This window comes from Suricata suricatta, chromosome 15 (genome assembly GCF_006229205.1).
Source record: "Suricata suricatta isolate VVHF042 chromosome 15, meerkat_22Aug2017_6uvM2_HiC, whole genome shotgun sequence".
Classification (NCBI taxonomy): Eukaryota; Metazoa; Chordata; class Mammalia; order Carnivora; family Herpestidae; genus Suricata; species Suricata suricatta.
This window is the reverse complement of record NC_043714.1, coordinates 35,447,793-35,467,756: the sequence shown is the minus strand read 5'-3', so window position 1 is coordinate 35,467,756 and position 19,964 is coordinate 35,447,793. Positions and strand designations below refer to the sequence as shown.

General features: G+C 37.7%; 1 long non-coding RNA gene across 1 annotated transcript in view; it reads right to left on the bottom strand.

The window, feature by feature from the left end:
* LOC115278680 overlaps positions 1-18,901 on the bottom strand; it is a 38,801-nt gene extending 19,900 nt beyond the window's left edge. The window contains exon 1 of the long non-coding RNA XR_003903029.1: positions 18,821-18,901. This is a non-coding gene — a long non-coding RNA (uncharacterized LOC115278680). The remainder of the gene's footprint in view (positions 1-18,820) is intronic.
* Between the last annotated feature and the right edge of the window lie 1,063 nt (positions 18,902-19,964).

The following is a 19,964-nucleotide window of genomic DNA, read 5'->3' as shown; positions in this document are numbered from 1 at the left end:
TCTCTCTCTTTCTCAAAATTAAAAATAAAAATTTTTTAAGGTTAAAATTAAAAATTAAAAAAAATTCTTGAAATGGAAGGACTTACTATTGCTATTTTGTTAATTGGTTGCTGGTTCTTTTGTGGATCCATTTCTCTTTGTTTTTCATCCTACTTTTTTTGTGTGTGTTTTGGGATGTATTGATATCAGTATGCTTTGACTCCTTTATCTTGTTCTTTCATCTCATCACTACAAGATTTTCCTTGTGGTTATCATTAGGCTTACATAAAATATCTTAAACACCCTATTTTAAACTGAAAACCTAACTTTAATAGAATTCATATATTTTATAGTTTCACATCTTCTCACATTTTAGGTTATTGCTCTTAAATACATGTGTTTTCTTAATTGACATAAAATTCACTTAACATAAAATTAATTTTAAAGTGTGCAATTCAACATTAGAGGATTCATGGATTGTGCAACTATCCCCTCTATTAGTTCAACATTTTCATCATATCAAAGGGGAAATCCATGTCCTTTATGCAGTCATTCTCCATTTGCCCTCCCTCAGGTCCCTGGCAAACACTAATCTACTTCCTGCCTCTATGAATTTACTTATTCTGGATATTTCATATAAGGGAAATCATCAGTAGGTGATCTTTGTGTCTGATGTGTCTTCATCTTCCCTGTATTCCTTAGCCCCGAAGGCAGGAGAAAATAATTTATTTTAAAATGTTGCTTAGTAAGTTTAGGCCCAAATTAGGGTTCTGACTCGACCTCACGCCTTAGAGAGTTGGAAGCAGGGGTCTCAGCACCTTTCATAGAACGTCATGAAGTCCAGTAGAATTACTGGTGGTGGTGAAAACAGGTCATTGAAGAAACTGTCAGTGATCCAGAAAGATTAGAGACTCAGAGCAGAAGTTATGCCATTTAAAAGCACTTTTGTAGGTATCTAGTGTGGTGGACAAGACACCTGCAGGGAATATGGAAGCACAGCTTCTAGTCCTTGCTCAGCCACCGCACATGAGTGAGCTGGTGGGTCACCGCGTCTTCTAGTCCTTGATTTCTTATCATTAAGATGAGCAGGTTGACCTCAACAAGTCCAGAGTCCCTTCCTCTTATAAACTTCTTGGACTCTCCAAGATAGAATGCTGTTTGCATAAAGAAATAAATATCATGATCATGTGGGAACAGACATTGCAACCTGGAGGCTGATTTCCAGTTTGGGAACATTACTGTTTAACGATTTTCTACAGAGGAAAGGAGAAATGGATAGTAGAATAGGTAATTATAAGAGCTAACATTCATTGAGTGTTTTCTATCAGTTATTGTGTTAAATACTTAGATGTACTAATTCATTTGTGTGTCACAACAACCAGTGATGTAGGTACTATTACTACCTTCTTTATTCTCAGAAACTCAAGGCTTAGAGAGATTAACTTTCTAAGGCAGTTGGTAAGTGGGGGAGCAGGCATTTTACCTATAGTTTATTTATTTTGTAACATGAACACTGAGTCATTATATATTAGCATGTATTAAGCAAAAATGACTTTTAATAAATCATACATCCAGTGTTTTATATAGTATGGCCATAAGTACATACACTCTTCAGGAGAACTAAACAGAGATGCAGTGATAGTTCAATCAGACAGGGTATGTTAGGATAGCCATGTAAGTGTTCAAGTTCCAGACCTCAAAATGTCAAGGAATGAACCAACAGTATTCCAGTGGTTACATTAAAAGGTCATTGGGCACTGGTTATGGGACTGGAGATTTTAATTCTATCTGTTAATATCCCTAAGCCCTAATTCTGGAGTCTCTCTCTCTCTCTCTCTCTCTCTCTCTCTCTCTCACTTACTTGAAGCACTCTTTATAAGAAGAGATTGAATCATGGATTGGCTATATGCACTGAGAGAGATCTTCAAAAAGTACTAAAGATACTTTTTATATTAATCACGAGTCATTTTGCAAGTAGCTTATGAAAAAGAATTAGGTATATAACTCTTATTTTCAGACTTATGGTGACTGCTCAATATTATGTTGCTAGTTAGTTAATTAGAGAGGTACTGTATCAGAGTCCCAGAGAAAAGATACGGCTGGCACTCTCCAAAAAGAAACTTTAGTAAAGACTTTTCAAAAACTTCAGTAACGACTTTGCAGTGGTTATAGGACTACTTACTGGGCGAAGGGAAACTAATGAGACAGTGGTGGAAAAAATATAGGGCTAATAACTGCAGGAAACCAACATTAATCCTAGGAGAAGAAGCAATTAACAGAACCCTGCAAGAGGAACCATACCTCTGGAGGTCACCTTATAGGACCTGTGGCCTTATGTAAAGTTACCTATGGTAACTTGTAGGGAGGGAGCCAGATGGATAAGTGTACTGAACTGCCTCTCTCCCACCTTCTGATTCACTGCTCTTGCCGCCCATGACAAAATGTAGTCAGGAGAGGACAAGGAAACTTTTGATAAAGTCAAGAGACTTGAGAACAGACAAGAGAACAGGGTAGAGGGGGTGGAGAATAGATCTGTAGGAGTAAATGGAAATGTTCTAGAAATAAATATTTATGGAGCGCCTGGGTGGCTCAGTCAGTTGAGCGTCCTGCTTCGGCTCAGGTCATAATCCCATGGTTCCTGGGTTCGAGCCCCGCATCGGGCTCTGTGCTGACAGCTGGCTCAGAGCCTAGAGCCTGCTTCAGATTCTGTGTCTCCCTCTCTCTCTGACCCTTCTGTGCTCACGCTGTCTCTCTCTGCCTCTCAAAAATAAATAAAAACATTAAAAAAAAGAAAGAAAGAAATATTTATATAGTCACAACTTTATTTCATCTTTCTATGCCAATCCAATCCCATAAGATTGGAGGAAAATGAGAAAAGATTTTGACATTCTCTCCCTGATATGAGTCCCTGACCATTTCCCATGCTAATAAGTCAAACAAGGGATGGATAATCATGTATTAATATTTACACAATGGTGCACTTTAATTCATGTTAAAGATAATCAAGGAGATTTTCACTGTAAGAGACATTAACTCTGCCTTGTGTGGCTCCTAGGAAGTTGATAAGTTTGTTGCACTAGATGAGTCCTAATTAAGGCCTTCAGACCTCTGTATTTCACAAATATATGATCCCAAGATCTGTCCAAAGGCAAAAACAATAAAAGTTTGGCATTTATCTTCTGTGACTGTCCTCACCTATTTATTTGTGTGTCCCTTGGGCCTCAGTCAAATGTCCTCATTCTATCCTTGGCTGTCTAAGATCCCCACAGTGTGTACAGTCTAGGTCTACATTCACAAATTAGTCCATGATCTAGATATATGTTTATATTTTTAAATCTTAGCCCTTACTAAAACTCACTTCTCCTAGATCCCTTTCTGATGAAGCCTGCATAGCAATTGGATACACAAAGTGACAAACCAATTCAAGAAGAAATATGCTTAATGGTGAATAAATTTTTAATACAGTACCTCAGTTGCAATAGGAAAGGGCTCTTCAATGGCTCATTACACAGAAGTTTCTGAAGCAGGAGATTCTTTGCTTACATATCAAATCACAATGGGAACCATCTTGACTACACATGGTATAAAGCTGAGGTGTTTAACTTCTTTTAAGCTGTCATTCATTTATCCAAACATGCATTTACTCAAGATCTGCTATGTGCCAGGCATCAAGTAAGTGCCGGGAGTGCTGAGATAAAAGTACTCTGGTCACCTGCAAAATGCTCACAGTTAATATCCTCTGAGCCATGTCAAAGAGATCCAGTGAGATGAGGTCTACAAGTGTACAATTTCAGAGGCTACTGGAGCAGAGAATAGAAGAAACTATTAAAAATTGGGTAGCAGAAGGTGATGAAAGGACAGGAAGGTCTTTCTGAAAGGCTTTCTTGAGCTCAACTCTGAGAAACTAGTAAAAAAGAATTAAATGAAGAATGGAAAATTTTCTAGGCCCTCAAAATGGCATGACAGCATGGGGCATTAGAGAAATAGCAAAATGGAAAGAGGGAGTGTCTGTAAGGAGAAGCAAGAGATGATACTGGGAAATGAGACAGAAACTAGTCCTTAAGGCCATTATAGGTGAAGCACAAGAATTTGGCCTTTATATACTGTCCAATGGGCTTTCTTTAGTCATCCAATCAAGATGAAACCCAAGAGATAATACATAACACATTTGTCTTTTTCTGACAAGAGATGTGATAGAGGCAATGCGATTCGCCGTGCCATTTAATTTTCTTTCTAGGCATATTTTTCAGACTCCCATCATCTAACTGGGGCCACAGGACTTATTCTCATCAATGGAATATGTGCAAGAAGTAATGTACACCATCACCCTAAATGGTCCAGCTTCAAATGTTCTGCATCCTGTTCTACCATGTTCTCTCAATTCACCTGTCAGGTTATTAAATGTAGGTGATCCATTAGAGAAGTCCAAGGAAACCCTAGGAAATAGTAGAGCTTTCCTTTTGTCATTGCTTGAACAACTCCAGGAGCGCAGCCACTGGACTATGGCCTCAGCAAAGAGTAAACTTTGTTGAGCTTCTGGGAGTAAACTTTGAGCTTCTGGGATTGGGGGATTTTTTTTTAGAGTAGATAACATGAATTACACTGACTAATACAAGACAATCCATTGGCTCCTCAGCAAGGGAGTGATATAATTAAGTTTATATTTTAGTAAGGTTACTGTAGCAGTGTATAGAGGATAAGCTAGAGATGGTATAGAAAACTTGGAAGCAGGGAGACTAGTCATATGATTAGTGCAATAACCCAAGCAGGAAATGAAGATGTCTTGATTTAGAGCAATGGCTGTAAAGATGGCCAGAAGATACAGTTACAGGAAATTAACAGGCAAGAATCACAGTACTCAGGGATTAGTATCAGGGATCTAGAGTAGTGGTTCTTTGTCTTGCCTGCACCCTAGAATCACCTGAGGAGTTTTAACAAGGCTGATATCCATGCCACACTTGAGGTCAGGTAGGGCATAATCAACAGAGTCATAAAGTCTCCAGGTTATTCCAATGGGCAGCTAAGGATAAGAGCCACTGGTTTAGAGCCATGGTCTCAGAATGTAGTCCCTGGACGAGAGGTATCAGTGTCACCTAGGAAGTTGTTAAAAATGCAGATTCTCATGCCACACCTAGGGTGACCAACTGCTACTGTTACTTGGGACTGAAGGGTTTACTAATAAAAGATTGTTAGTGTTAAAATTTGATAGTCCTCCATATTAGACCTACTAAACTTAAATTCAAGGGGTGAGCCCCAGCAATCTGTATTTATATAATCAATCCATAACATCCTATTTGGCATACAATAAGCTGTTGCCATTTTTTTGAATGAATAAATGAATGAAGAAACTAAAATATCTTGCCTATACTCTTTGTACTAAGCCAGACTCCTTTAGTTCAGATCACACTGATCATACCGTTTGGAGGAACCCAGGTTAGTTCTTCAGTTGCAGAAGTCTCAAAATTAATTTCTGTTTTGAGTCATATTAATTCTTTGTTCTGATCACCAATCTTTTGGGGGACATTGGTTTTTGTCTTGTATTTTGCCTAGTGCTGATTTTTCTGGGCTTTAAGCCCAGTTGGAATTAATTTGTGTTTGTTTTTTTCTTGGACAATGCTTTTAATTTAATGTAGAGATGGTCAATGTACTTATTATTATTATTACTCCATTTACCAGAATAAAGTTGTCCTGAGATCTAAGCACAGAGTTTAAAGTTAGACCTCTAGATTTTTCTTCTGCCTTTTACTGAATGACCTGAACACATCTGGATAAACAGTCAGTCAGCCAAGTAAACACAAACACACCCATGACAGCAAGAGGTGGATTTAGGGATTAGCCTGGGCAGCCTTGATTTCTCACATAGGGAGAAACATACACCATGATTTGCCAGGATATGTTGTCCCAGAGTAATTATTACTAGTGTCCCCCTTCATTGTTAAGAGCGTCTCTACTTGCAGAATTAATTATATGTTCACTCAATATATGAGGGACTTGAAAATTGCTTTAATCTAAGGCTAAAACATGCGGTAGGTTAGTAACAGAACTGGACATATGGAAAAAATATTTTCACATCTTTATACATTAATCTGATTTTCTAACAGTTCAGGATAGGATGGTTTTAGTTTTATTATAATTATCACTGCAATAACTTGATAAAAATATGAATATCACCATATCTAATTTGAAGTTCTAGAGGATCCCGCTAGGATTAGTCTAGCATAACACACTGAGTCTAAAGCTTCTGGTTATATTTTATTTTACTCCGTCTCAATATTATCTATCTATCTATCAATCTATCATCTATCTATTTATCTCTCTATCATCTATTTTTCTATCATTTCTCTAAGTTTCTGATTTGAAAATCTGACTTACATAAAGGATCTCATGTCAGCAATAAAGTGGTAGCTAAGCATGTAGACCTGCAATTAGATGCCTACCATGTATTCTAGATTCATCAAGAGCTAGCTCTGGCTTTATTCTCTCCATGTCTCAGTTTCCTCATTTGTAAAAGACAGATGATGACAATAACAATAGGGATTTTTAAAGACTAAATAATGAATCATGTGAATATTATGTAAAGTACTTAGTCATTGCCTGGCACACAGCAAGCACCATGCATGTGTTAGCTATCATCATTGCTTTTATGATCATCTCATTTGCTATTAACCACTCTTCCCTCACTGGCACATCAGAGTCCAGCAGCAATAAACGCTGGTCCAGATTCCTGTGGCTTCACGAAATTGCATGTCCCTGAAAGTGAGCACGGCAAAGGCAAAAGCTATGTCTTGGTGATCTCTGTATCCCCACTAACCGCTATGGAAACGGCAATAAGATTGGCTCCTAATACATGCCTCTTGAATAAGTGAATGGAGGGAGGAATAAAATAATGGAGCTATTTGTAAGACAGAGGTCTCTGCTCCAACCTCCTTTTATGACTTTGTCTTTTGAAGGGAGAACCCTTAAAATAAATTCCACAAAACACTGGATCCTTTAGAGAGTTCTTGATTCAGAAATGGAGCAGGAAAGACTCTGAGTAAAGCAGGAGTTAGAGTTACTGACCGTAAGGATAGAAGACAAGAGGGAATTTCCCTGTTTTTGTGGTGGTCTACTGCAGACTATCTCTGGAATTTTAACATTTAATTTTCTTACATTGTCTGTAATTCTATCAGTTGGACAATAATGTAGGGTATTATCAATAAAGAAAGATTCATACATTTTAGTTCATTCCAATTTCATTTTCCCTGATACCAGGTAAGATCACTTCCACTGAGTTTAATGGAGATTTTGACTGCAGAAGATAAAAGGAATAATAAATAACTTTGGACCATAGAGTCCTTAATGGAAAAGATTAGCCTGGAAGTGTGTCTCAGAAAGGTGTACAGCCTAGGGAGCAGGATAGCATGAGATGAGAAAGAGATATAAAAGGAGAAAAATATTAAAATAGTGTTTTCCTGGTTTCTGGATTTTTTGAAAATCCAGAACCATGGCTAAACACAAAAAGAGGGGAAAACTTGCTTTTTTCTGTCTTGTTTTTTTTTTTTTCTCATAACTATATGGACACTATTTCCCTTACAGAGTTTATGGTAGATGTTGGGAACAGCATAGAAACTATTTATAGATATGGCTATAAAGGCAAGAATGGGCCATGTCTTTAAAAAAGCATCTTGATAGAACAAGAAAGAGACATATAATCTAAATGATTATAGTCAACTTATTTATATTAATCAAAGGAGACAGAGGGATGTGAAAGTTAAGATAACCAATACACCAAATATTACTAGAACTTAAGCTTCTTTTTATAATTAAAAAATTTTTTTCTGGGTGCCTGAGTGGCTCAGCAGGTTAAGCATCTGACTCTTGGTTTCAGCTCAGGTCATGATCTCCTGGTTTTGTGAATTCAAACTCCGCATTGGGCTCTGTACTGGCAGCAAATGGCCTGCTTGGGATTCTCTGTCTCCCCTTTTCTCTGCCTCTCCCTCACTCACACTATCTCTGTCTCTCTTAAAATAAATAAATAAACTTAAAATTATTTTTTCATGTTTATTTTGAGAGAGAGAGAGAGAGAGAGAGAGAGAGAGAGAGCATGAGCGAGCAAGTACTTGGGGGAAGGGCAGAGAGAGGGAGAGAGAGAGAATCCCAAGCAGGCTCCACACTATCAGTGCAAAGCCTGATGTGGGGCTTGATTCCATGAACCATGAGATCAGGATATGAGCCGAAATCAAAAGTCTAACACTCAACCAACTGAGTCACCCAGGCACCCCTAGACCTTAAGCTTCTTGAGTATAGGGGCTGAGCCTTACTCACCATGGATCCCCATAACCCATCCCACAGACAACCCCATAGATTCTATGGAATGAAGGGATGGATGAATTGTGGTTAGAATCAAGTCAGGAACACACATATATTCTCTCTTCTTTTACTCTTTTCTTCCCTTTTTCATCTTTCTCTCAGCCTGCCTCTGGGCCCTTTTTGACTTAGCTCTAATGTCTGGGGTTAGAATTACTTAAAAGTCTTCAAGCTAGCGTATGTCAAGGACACAGACTACATGGAATCCAAAAAAGAGGTGAACCAACCAAGCCCAGAAATGGGCCTTCAAGAGGCAGGATCCACTCTAAGGTTGTGCCATTAAAGATACTTATCTACTTTTCCAGCCTGGCTTTTTGATTCAGATTTTTGAGAGACCTTTATTGGCTACTCCAAGGTCAATAGACTGTCTTCCTCGGAATAGTGTACTTGGACTGTGTACTTCCCTGGCCCAACTGGTTCTGGGCAGGAAGAAGAGCATCAAGTCAGTCTAGGTCTTTCCACTTTGCACTGATGGGAGAGTGTTTGATTAGCTTTCTGGTGCTGCTGTAACAAGGCACCACAGATTGGGTGGCTGAAACAACAGAATTTTCTTTTCACATTTCTGAAGGCTAGAAGTCTAAGATCAAGGTGTCATCAGGATTGTTTCTCCTGAGGATCATGAGTAAAGGAGCTATAACAGGTCTCTCCTTCCCTAGCTTATACATGGATCTCTTCTTTCTGTGATTTACCTTGTCTGCCTTTTGTGTATGCGGTTCTATATCTAAATTTCCTCTTCTTATAAGGATACCAGTCGGATTAGAGTCCATTCTAATAATCTCATTTGACCTTATTTACCTTTGTAAAGATCCTGTTTCTAAATACAATCATATTCTGAGATACTGGAGGATAAAACTTCAACCTCTGATTTTTTTTGGTGGGAGAGACACAATTCAGCCCATGACAGGTACATTCATTTAAATGGTAGCAAGAAAGTGTGAGCACAACTTGTATTCCTGTTATTGAAACTTTACTCTGATTGGTTATCTAGGGATAGTAACTCCAGATGAATGCTCAGAAAACAGAGAGATAGTATCAAACACAATACTCATATTATGTCCTATTGGAAAAAAGTATACATCCTTTTAAAATGCAAGTACTTATTTTCAAAATAGCTTGAAAATATTTTTCCCAAAAAGAGGGCCATAACGCTCTCTTTATTATAATATTTATATGTTAAAATATTTATTTAAAATTATTAAGAAATAATTTATTAAGAAAATATTAAGAAATCTAAATTACTCCTAACTTGAAATGGAAAGTCATCTGTGACCCAGTTCATTTTTGAGGTATGTGTTATATTCCGGGTACAGTAATTGTTCCTAATATTGGGGACTGGCCCTTGGTGTTACAGAGCATTCTAAACCAAATCAGCATAAAAAGCTTCTTACAAGGCATACCAAATTAAATTCGTGTTCAGTTTTCAGTTATTCATCATCCCCAGGGCACGGGGAGTTGATGCCAGAGTCAAAACAATGGAAACAAGCAGTCCGGATTAGGACTCGGTGGTATAGGGCTGTGTACAATGCAGCAGAGACAAGAAGGGATGAGAGAATGAATATGCAATTCAGGCAGTCACTGGGGCTGCCTTTAATCCTTCTGGGCAACAGAAGCCCCTGATCAGTGGAGTCAGAGTCCTCATAAACTATGCATATACACAGCGAGCGAGGGAGAAATATGAAAACAGAATGAGGAAAGATAGATGCAAATGAACAAACTTGGAATGCTGCCTTTGTATCAATGGAGGCATAGGGAAAGACCTTTCTGGGAAGCTTATTATCACTAAGTAGAACCCAAAAGCTTATATACTCTGTACCATGATGCTCTTATTTTCATCTAGAAGAAATTAATTCCATAGTAAAGTTTTATGTGTAAAAATACATATGTGTACACACACACACACACACACACACACACACACACCACATGGATGTGCTATTTCTATTTCACATTAACTGCTATTTAGTTTGATCCTAAATTAGGAAAAGAGTGATTTCAGTGTAATGGAAAAGATTAGCTCAGGTGGAGCATCAGCAGGTGACAGCACTTGGCACTGTTCTTTCTTCAGGCAACAGTGACACACGCCCACTCATAGAGCTGGCATTGCAGACTCCACCGCCTCACTTGGCAGGAACCAAATGTACTTGCTAACGTTAAGACTGACCCACATGGCCTTTCCACTGCAAATACTTTTCTGCTGAAAAGTACTTGGGTTTTTTTGCCCTGAAATTGGATCAACTGGTTTTATTTTTACTGAATTTAGTCAAAATATTGCTATGGATTGAGTCGTGTACCCCCAAATTTATATGTTGAAGTCCTAACCCCCAAAATGATGGTATTGGAGACGGATTCTTTGGAGGATAATTAGATCTAGATGAGGTCATGGGGGATTTGTGCCTTTAAAAGAAGGGACACCAGACAGCACACGCACACACACACCTACACACGTGTACCACGTGCACACGCACCCCCTCTCCAGGAAAAGCCACGTGAACACACAATCAGAAGGAGGATGTCTGCAAGCCAGGAAGAGGGCCCCCACTAGAACCTGACCATGCTGGCACTCTGATCTTGGGTTCCAGTCTTCCAAAACTGTAAGAAAATACATTTCTGCTGAAGCCACTCAGTCTACAGTATTTGTTATGGCTGTTGATCAGAATAAGACAAACATATTAAACATATAGGGTGGAGTTTGAAAATTCAGAAGAGAAAAAAATTGCAAAAGTCTTGGAATGACAGAGGCATTCTATGTTTTCTCAAAACACAGGTAATAATACTTCATTTCTTTTCTTTTCTTTAGTGGGTTATATATATATTTTTTATACATAGTTTATCGTCATATTGCTTTCCATATGACATCCAGTGGTCCCCCCTACAAGTGCCCTCCTCCACGAATACTTCATTTCTTAATGAAAGAATAGGAGGGAGAAAGGAGTTTATTTATTGAGTACCTGAAAGTCTGGAATATGCATTTTCTCATTAAATCCATAATCACTCTGTGAAGTACATTGTCTTTATAGCAGAACGTGAACATAATTGCTTACGTATGAACACTTAGTCCTGCTTTGCTTTTCCTTCAGGTTTTGTTTTTTTTTTTTTAACATGGAAAAACAGAATGCAAATATTCCCTCCACATCCATGACCCACCTTCTACTTCTTGGGAAGGTTTACGGACTAAGTTCTTTCAGTCCTGGATGAAAAAGCACAATTTTTTTTGTACTGATTTTTCTTCTAATTAGGACCAATTAGGACATAAACAACAAGAAAAGAGTAGAGAGATTTCCCTAAGAATCAGAGTGACCTGGAAAAAGAGAGAAGATAGAAACCCACATAACCTTCACTTCCCAGCCCATAAAGGAAGAGGGTTCCCCGGCTGGGGTGGGATGGACAGAGGTCTGAGGTGTTGGAACTGGGAAGTTGAAAGATCCCAGAGAAGTGTGCCTTGTGGACATGACTAGGGCCAAGAATCATATCTCCTCAAAAAAGTCTCCACATTGATGAAGGAGGCCTTAACATTCCCCTCAGCTTGGCTTAACTTTAGATTGGTTTCTTCTTGACTTTCAGCCTCCAAGTTCCCTTTTCTTGCAGCAGTTACTTTAGAAAACTTACAAAGTTAAAATCCTCTCTGCCCCTTTGAGATGTAAATCATCTCTCAGATTCCTGCCAATTTTACACTCCAGGAATTTGTCTCTTGAAGACCTGCCAGCTACTGGTTTGAAATGTAATCATCAAGAAAGATAAGGCGCCTATCTCCTAATCTTTGTGAGAGTGTCAGAGTCTTAGATAAGCACCAATTAGCAAACATAGAAATCCTAACCACCTAGGCAAACTCCCGGGCTAAAAGCATGATCCAGTACTTTTCCACGACCTCACTTTAAAACTCTCTGGCTTTTTGTTTCAACTATGTTGAATTCAATCTCTCTTCCCAGTTGCAATAATTGTGAATGAAGTATTCCTTGCGTGGTTAACTTTTTCTGGTGTCATTTTACTTTGAGACTATCCCAAGGCTAGGAGAAGAGAATGGAGAGAAGGGACAGTGTAGATAGACATCAACATGAACACATCGGCAGTAATCTGTGTGGAGAGATGACCAATTACCAGAGAGACCTTCTTCTTACCTCTTTGACGTCACATAATATACAAACTGTGGGGGGCACCTGGGTGACTCAGTCAGTCAGTTGAGCATCTGACTCTTGACTTCAGCTCACGTTGTGATCCCAGAGTTGTGAGACAGAGCCCCGTATTTGCATGGATTAAGATTCTCTCTCTCTCCTCTCTCTCTTTCCCTCTGTCCCTTCCCACCTCTAAATAAAATAAAATTTTAAAAAACAAACTATGAAGCAGACTGGTGAACCTGTGACTGTGGTTAAATTTCCTACCAGTCCAGTAGAATGGGAGCTCACGGGTGAGGTACATAAAACAAAGTGTTTTTCTCACCTCCACACATTTGCTGATGCTGTTGCCACTGCCATGATACCGGTCAATAGAGAAATAACAAAAAGAGGCTCAGATTCAATTAATGGGTCAAGAGACAGAGGATAGGATGGAGCCTAGGATATCTGAAAAGGAGATGCCAAGAGAAGACAATGAAGTTAACTGACAAACTAGTTGATGAGAATAGCCAGGGAACGTGGAGGAAGAGTTACACGAGGCTGCAGGTAAAACAGGCAATGTTACAGCAGGCAGGGCACACGGAAGCCTGCTTAATTCTGGACCACGGGGTGGGTTTGACCTAGAATTATTTTTAGTATTACTCCTGTATTGCAATATCATCATCATCATCATCATCATCATCATCATGCTAACATTCAACAATTATTAGAGACTTTCTATAGTCCAAACCTGTGATATACACTATTTTCACAATAATAAGAAATTCAGATAACATAATACTTAGAGCATTAATAGGACCACTATTCACTCAGGAGCTTTAAGTCCTCTTCTCCCGTAGTTCTCATTATATATTAATAGATCCTGATAATCTCTAAAATAGTAGATTCCAACCACTGCTTCCCATCTCTTCCAACCATTATCACTACCCAAGCCACCTTCATCTCTCCCCTCGGCTATTGCAAGTCTCCCGTCTGGTTTCCCATTTCCACACTTGTCTTTCTATGACCTATTCTCTAAGGGGGAGGATGAATAATTCTTTTTTTTTAAAAATGCACACTAGATCTTATTACTCAACTGCTTAAAATCCTCTAAAGGCTTCCCATCACCCTTAGACTAAAATTGCCATTCCTCACTCTGATGTGATCTGCCTCTGGCCATGTCTACAATCACATCTCAGATCTCTACCTCAGAAGAGTCTCATTTGCCACATCTTCTAGAGAGAATGCTTTTTCATCAGCCTTTTTGCCTCCCCATCATTGAGTTCTCAGCTTAAATGTCCTCTTCAAGCAAGCCTTACGGAACATTCCTAGCCAAAGAGCCCAGACATTTTTTTACTTCACTGACCTTTTATTAATACACTTCTGTCTGAAATTCTTATTATTTGTTTAATTACTTATTTTCTCCCCTGCTAAGAAATCAGTGTATCCAGGGAGTCCCTTTGTCTCTTATCACTGATATATAAATCCCCAGTATCAGAGCGGAGCCCACGCTACTCAACTGAGACTATTCACTTAGAAAACAAAAGATATGAATGTCACCCTGATTGCTAATGACTGCCATGTTTTTGCTATTGAAATCATGCTTTTATTCTTTACAGCAGATCCCTATTTTATATGTTTCACAAATATTATATGATGTTGAATCCAAGTTTTTTAGGATAGGATTCAAGGCTAACCCTGATCTTACTCCTGCTGACACACCTAGCTTCATTTTTCAGCAATCCTCCCTTGTGTCTCTCTTGCTCCTATATGTTAGCTATACGCACGCAGGACTTGTGCTTTCTCTAAAGTGTCATGCACTTTCTGGTTAGGATGCCCTCCCACTTGTCCTGCCAGAAATTTGCTTTCTTAAACCCAATAAGTATTGTACATTTTACAATCTCATCTAAAGTGTAATCTCCGGGAAGCCTTTCCTCACTTCTTCCCTTTTTGCTCTCAAGTTGTGAATCTGACACTTTGGTAACTGATGTCTGTATGCTGTCAACCCTCATCATTCCAGTGCATACAGCCCAACTTCCAATCGCTAGCGTCTACCTCCCTTAGCTAGAGGCCTTCTCCCTCTCTGCTTGCTCACACAGCAGCAAGACAACAGGGCTGGGAAATTAATGATCCAGCCCTGTTCCTCCAAGGTGTGTGTTCCACACCGTTTCCGAGGTCCCTGGGAGGTGGTACCTCACAGCGGTACCTTGCTTTACATTGCATCCTTCCTTTCTCACTTCCCCACTTCCCTACTGGTGTTTCCTTCACCCCTCAAATAAGTTATTTTTACTCAAAATCATGTGTTAGTTTGTTTCTTGGGGAAACAAGGCTAGGAGAGCATCTCATAGCACTCACCACAGTGTATCACAATTATTTGGTTGCTTTTGATCTTGCTAGAATGATTTTGGGAGCTGGGATTGTATTTCCTAGCTGTATTCTCCACACTTAGCAGGAGTAGGCACCTAGTAAGCATGCAGTAAATGTTCACCAAATCAGTGAACAGTGCTTAATAGATACCTGCTGAGCTGAACTAGAAAATAGGATTTCTTAATCTAAGAAGGAAGGAAACTGATATTTCTCACATGGCTTGGTTTTGAGGATGCTTTTCAGTTCCTAGCAGTTTCTACAAATTATTCTGTTAGTAGAGATTTGTAGAATAATTTTTTTCCAACTCTGATTTTGTTCATTCCGTTCTATTGATTATTTATAACATATAACTTAGCAGCTCTCAGTGTCGGGGGCTGCTCTTCAGAAATGAATAAATATGTTGAGATTAATGTCAGAAAGTCCATTTGCTGTTCTTTATAGCATAGCCATTGCTTCAGGGGTGTGAATCCTGCATTTCCTTTTAATTCTGGGAAATCATGCCTCTTCTCTTTATTTTGATTTTGGTTATTATAATCTAAATCAATCCAGAAAAAAATGTCATAGAGGAAAATATTTTCTTTTTTATGGTAGAAATTTTAGACTTTATTCTGTTCAGATATTAGCAGTCACTAAGCACAACAATTACAATTATCGCTACATCAACACAGGGTCTCAAAAAAAATCTAAAATAAAAAATCCAAGAAAATGCTATCCTCAACTGTCCATTGGAGCAGAAATATTTTTAAAATATCCTATGTGTTCTTTTTTGTTGATAAACTCAAATTGCATTCTCTAGGCATGAAAACTAAATCTGTGCTAGAAGAGATTAGCCTGTCTGATTCCTTCTGTGTATCAACACTCACCTTCCCTTCCTCTGGTGCCCTGTTCTTTGATTATTTCAGAAGTTTATGATCACATATTTAAGTATTTTTGAAATTTCCAAATAAAATTTCTCTGCTGTAGTCCTAATCCACTCTAGACTTTGCAACTGATGATTAGGAAATATTTACTGTCCGCCTTGCCCAGCACAAAGAGTAAACATTTTTGTTCCATTAATCTTGGACTTAACTAAGTGACTTGGATTGGGATGTCAATGAATGCTATCCATCCCATACTGAATCAGAGGCTTTGCACAGTTCCCACTGTTTGGCTCACTCAGCCTCTTTCACTATTGTCTTTGTCCTGAGGTGAGAAGGTAGTGCTCCAGGGATTGCTCCCCCTTTGCCCTGAGTTCCAGGATGAGAGACAAAGGACGCCAATCTAGACATGTTCTGTAGTCTACGGTGGAGCCACCATAGCCTATGGCAGATCTCTGAATGAGACATCAATTTATGTTGGCAGACATTGCAATAGTTTGGGGATTATTGGTTATGGGTTATCACCCCAAAGCAGACAAGTGTAGCAAATTGCCATGCAAATAAGTGAAATAGTTAAAATTATAATACTCAATATACTCATAAAATGGAGTACTTTGAAAAATGCCAGAGTTTACAGTTTGTCTTTCTTCCTTTTTGAAGTCTGAGCTAATCTATTTGTCTGTTTATACATTCTAATACTTCCAAATGGAGCTAAATAAATTTTCCAAATGTATCACAACTTTTTAAAAAATTAGCTCTTTGCTCGGTTTCACCAGCATGCTTATGAGACTATTATGGGCACTCATGGTATATAGGCTACATGCTGGGGGTGGGGGGCAGAAAATTCACCTTTTCTTGTATTCATAGCTTTTGCACTATGATAAACACACTGCAGGTTATTTATAAACATTTGATTAAACTTAACTGCAATGTCTTGACATTATTCTACTCTGTGGTTAACACTGAGTTGAAACAATACCATGGTAGAACAACTTGGCCATAGGGCTTCCAGATACCAGTTCTACAAATCAGCCATGCTTTCCTTTTAAAGCATCAAAAATCATTATTAAGGATTTTATTTATTCATGAGACAAATATATATTGATGACCAACCTAGCTTGGGTATCTGTGTTCCCACTCCCAAGAAGGTCACAGTCTAGTTGAATAGAAAATATTACTGTGAATCAGGAGAGAGATAAGAGATGTTCTGTTGCCTGTCATTGAGGACAGTGTGTTTTGTTTCCTGTCCATGCCAGGAGACAGAGTCAATGGCCTGGTAATTATGCTCATTATTGGGGAAAAAGGAGTTTGCAACACATAGCTTGATTTTGCTCAAGTTAATTCTGATGATAATTTTTCTTGACCATTCATTGCCATTTTCGCTTCTATCAATGGTGCCAGTAATGTTAACATCTGCTTGAAGAAAAGATATAAAAATGTTCTATTTAACCATGAGATATTAGCACATATTCCCAAGAAGTTCAGTTTTGGAACAGATGCCTACAGTGCTTATCTCTCATTGAAGACATAGCACTTTGCTTTTTTCAGGCCTTACTTACAGTTGACTTGATCAGGGAAATAATCTTAAAGCCAAATCATCAAGATCAAATTTTATATTTTCCTGCTGGCAAAAGGGCTTTAAAGTTGAATTCTAACATTCCTGAGCCTCTGTTAACTATAAAAGCAAAGTCCTTATAAAATTTATAAGAAATTGGTTATATAAAATTATAAGAAACTGATTTATAGAAATCAGTGAACTATGGTTTGTCTGCAAAATCCACCTAGTGCATTTTTTCAGGTATACTTGACAAATGACATTATATTTGTTCTAAGTGTAAAATGTAATGATTTGATATTTGTATATATCGCAAAATTATCACCACAGTAAGTTCACTTAACATCCAGCTATTGTCTGTTTTTGTAAATAAAGTTTTATTGGAACAAGACTGTAGTCATTAGTTTATGTATTGCCTACTACAGAAACATTACAGCCTGTAAAACCAAAAATTATTTGCATGTGGCTCATTGTAGAAAAATGCCCCAGATCCTTTATTGGCTATATCATGGTCAGTGACAGACTATGATTTTTTTTTACATTATTATCTAAAATCTGAGTTAGGCATATCCCCCGAATTGGATCTGAATTGCTAAGGCATTAGAGGTAAAATAATACATCATGTTTGAAAGGCCCTTTGTTAGGAGATGAAAGGACTTTTGTTGTGTTGTTTATTCATTCCTTCAACAGATCAGAAAGTGTCAGGTCTTTTTATTTCCACTCTGGAAATCTTGTTGGAAAATGTGTGTTTATGTATTGAAGAAAAATGTTAGTATATGTTGGGTGATAGGAGGATGAAAAAAATTTTCAAATGATGATGAGTCTCTTATATTATCTTTAAATATTTTCAGGATATCTTTGTCAAGTGTATGATAAATGTGGATAAACAAATAAGAAACAGGAAGTAAGAATATTGAATTTCTTTAAAAAAAATACCTCTACAAGTCACTCTGTTATTCTTCCAAAATGGTCTTCCTGCGCATTCTGATTTTAGTGAATTTCTATCTATCTACTGATACCTTCTCTCTATCTCTGCATTAAAGCATGTATTACCTTTATAGGACACTAGTAATTTTCCAGATTATTTATGTTACTCAATCTGAAGAGAGAATAAGAATGATTTTTGACTTGCTGTTCGCTCATGTTCTTGTATTTATAAGATGCTGTCATGATTACTTGGAAAATACACAAAGTGAACCTCATCTGTTGGTTTTGAGCTGGCACAGCTGGAAGTTCCTCAGTTTATGTACTAAACTTTTCATGTGAGTATGATTTTTAGTTGCCTATTCTGTCTGTATTTATGCAAATCAGAGTTTATTTATAAGTAAGTAAATAATCATTTCTAAGACAACATCTGCAATACTGTCTGATTGTTAAACACCTGCAAAGTCAGCTTGCTGTGAATGAAGGCCATATATTGTGTGAATCAGACCACAGCTTGAAATAAATTTCAACCATTTGTGTTCTTATTGATCTCAATCTTAATTTGTGACATTTATTTATTGGTGATTGGTCTTAGGTATGTCTTTTATTTAAAAGTATTTTTGGATCTTCCAAATATAAAAATCTGATGCAATAGGATCTAAAGAAAGATGTAAATTTGAATTCTGGACTCCCAAGTCACTTACCAAGTATGTGACCTTGTGACCATGGGACTTAACTCCTTAGTTCCTCTTCTTTCTTCTGTGAAGTAGGGGTCGCAACACCTGTCTTGCAGGAATTTTCTGAGGATTAAATAAGAAAATGTATGTAAGCATCTTGCACATTGCCTGATGTTAGGCAATGCAATAATTATTAGGTATATTATTAGGTATGCAATAATTATTGGTTCTCCTTCTTTGCTTTATATTCCTGTTATCCATAATAAAGAATAACTGTCCTTTCCTCCAGCCCATCCAAGATACTGGAAAGTGGATTGCAAGAGTTATTCAGAGACAGAAAGAAGGTTCAGGAGGTTTTAAGCTATGCGTAGGACTACTAGAATAATTATTATTGAAATGTATAATAATTTCCTTTGGGAAACAATGAATATCAAAAGGAAAATAAACAAACTGGAGGTAGAAGTTACACATTTTAATATTTGAATGTCTTATAGGTAAAAGGATAGAGCAGTGAATAAATTATTTTTGAAACCATTAATACCAGAAATATGTCATACAGAAATGTACCATGTATCTAAAGATTTTGTCAGACATTAAAGCACAATTTAAAAATTATATTGATTTTAGTTTTATATCTAGCGTTAATATTTCTGCCAACCAAGCAAGTTGCACACATGTTGATAACAGGAACTTGGATTAAAGTGAGTTTATAATAGATTAAAAGTTATTTTGGTTCAGTATCTGTAGTGGTTAATGAGATCAATTTTATTTAATCCATCTCCTGTATTTACTTCGTGGACAATCACTAGCCAATTATAGTGAAAGCTTTACTGCTGTTTTTCTAACTCCTCTATTGATCTTTCTTCTATCAGTGGTGCTCCCACATCTATCTCATTTATTAATTTTTTTTCTCTCCAGTCAGTGCTGACCTCTATTCATTAGAGACAACATCTGTGGACTTGAAAGCAAAAAAAGCTGGGTTCTCATCTTTTCTCTGCCACCAATTAGTCATATAGCTGGAGAAATCACTGATATTCTCCAAGCCTCCAATTCCCTCTTTTGTTGGGCCCTTAAGAATTCACAGAATTGTGGATTAGTTGAAGAAATACTGAAGAAAGTCAGAAGATGTGAAATGTAGCATTGTGTGACCTTAGGCAATTTAATTAATCCT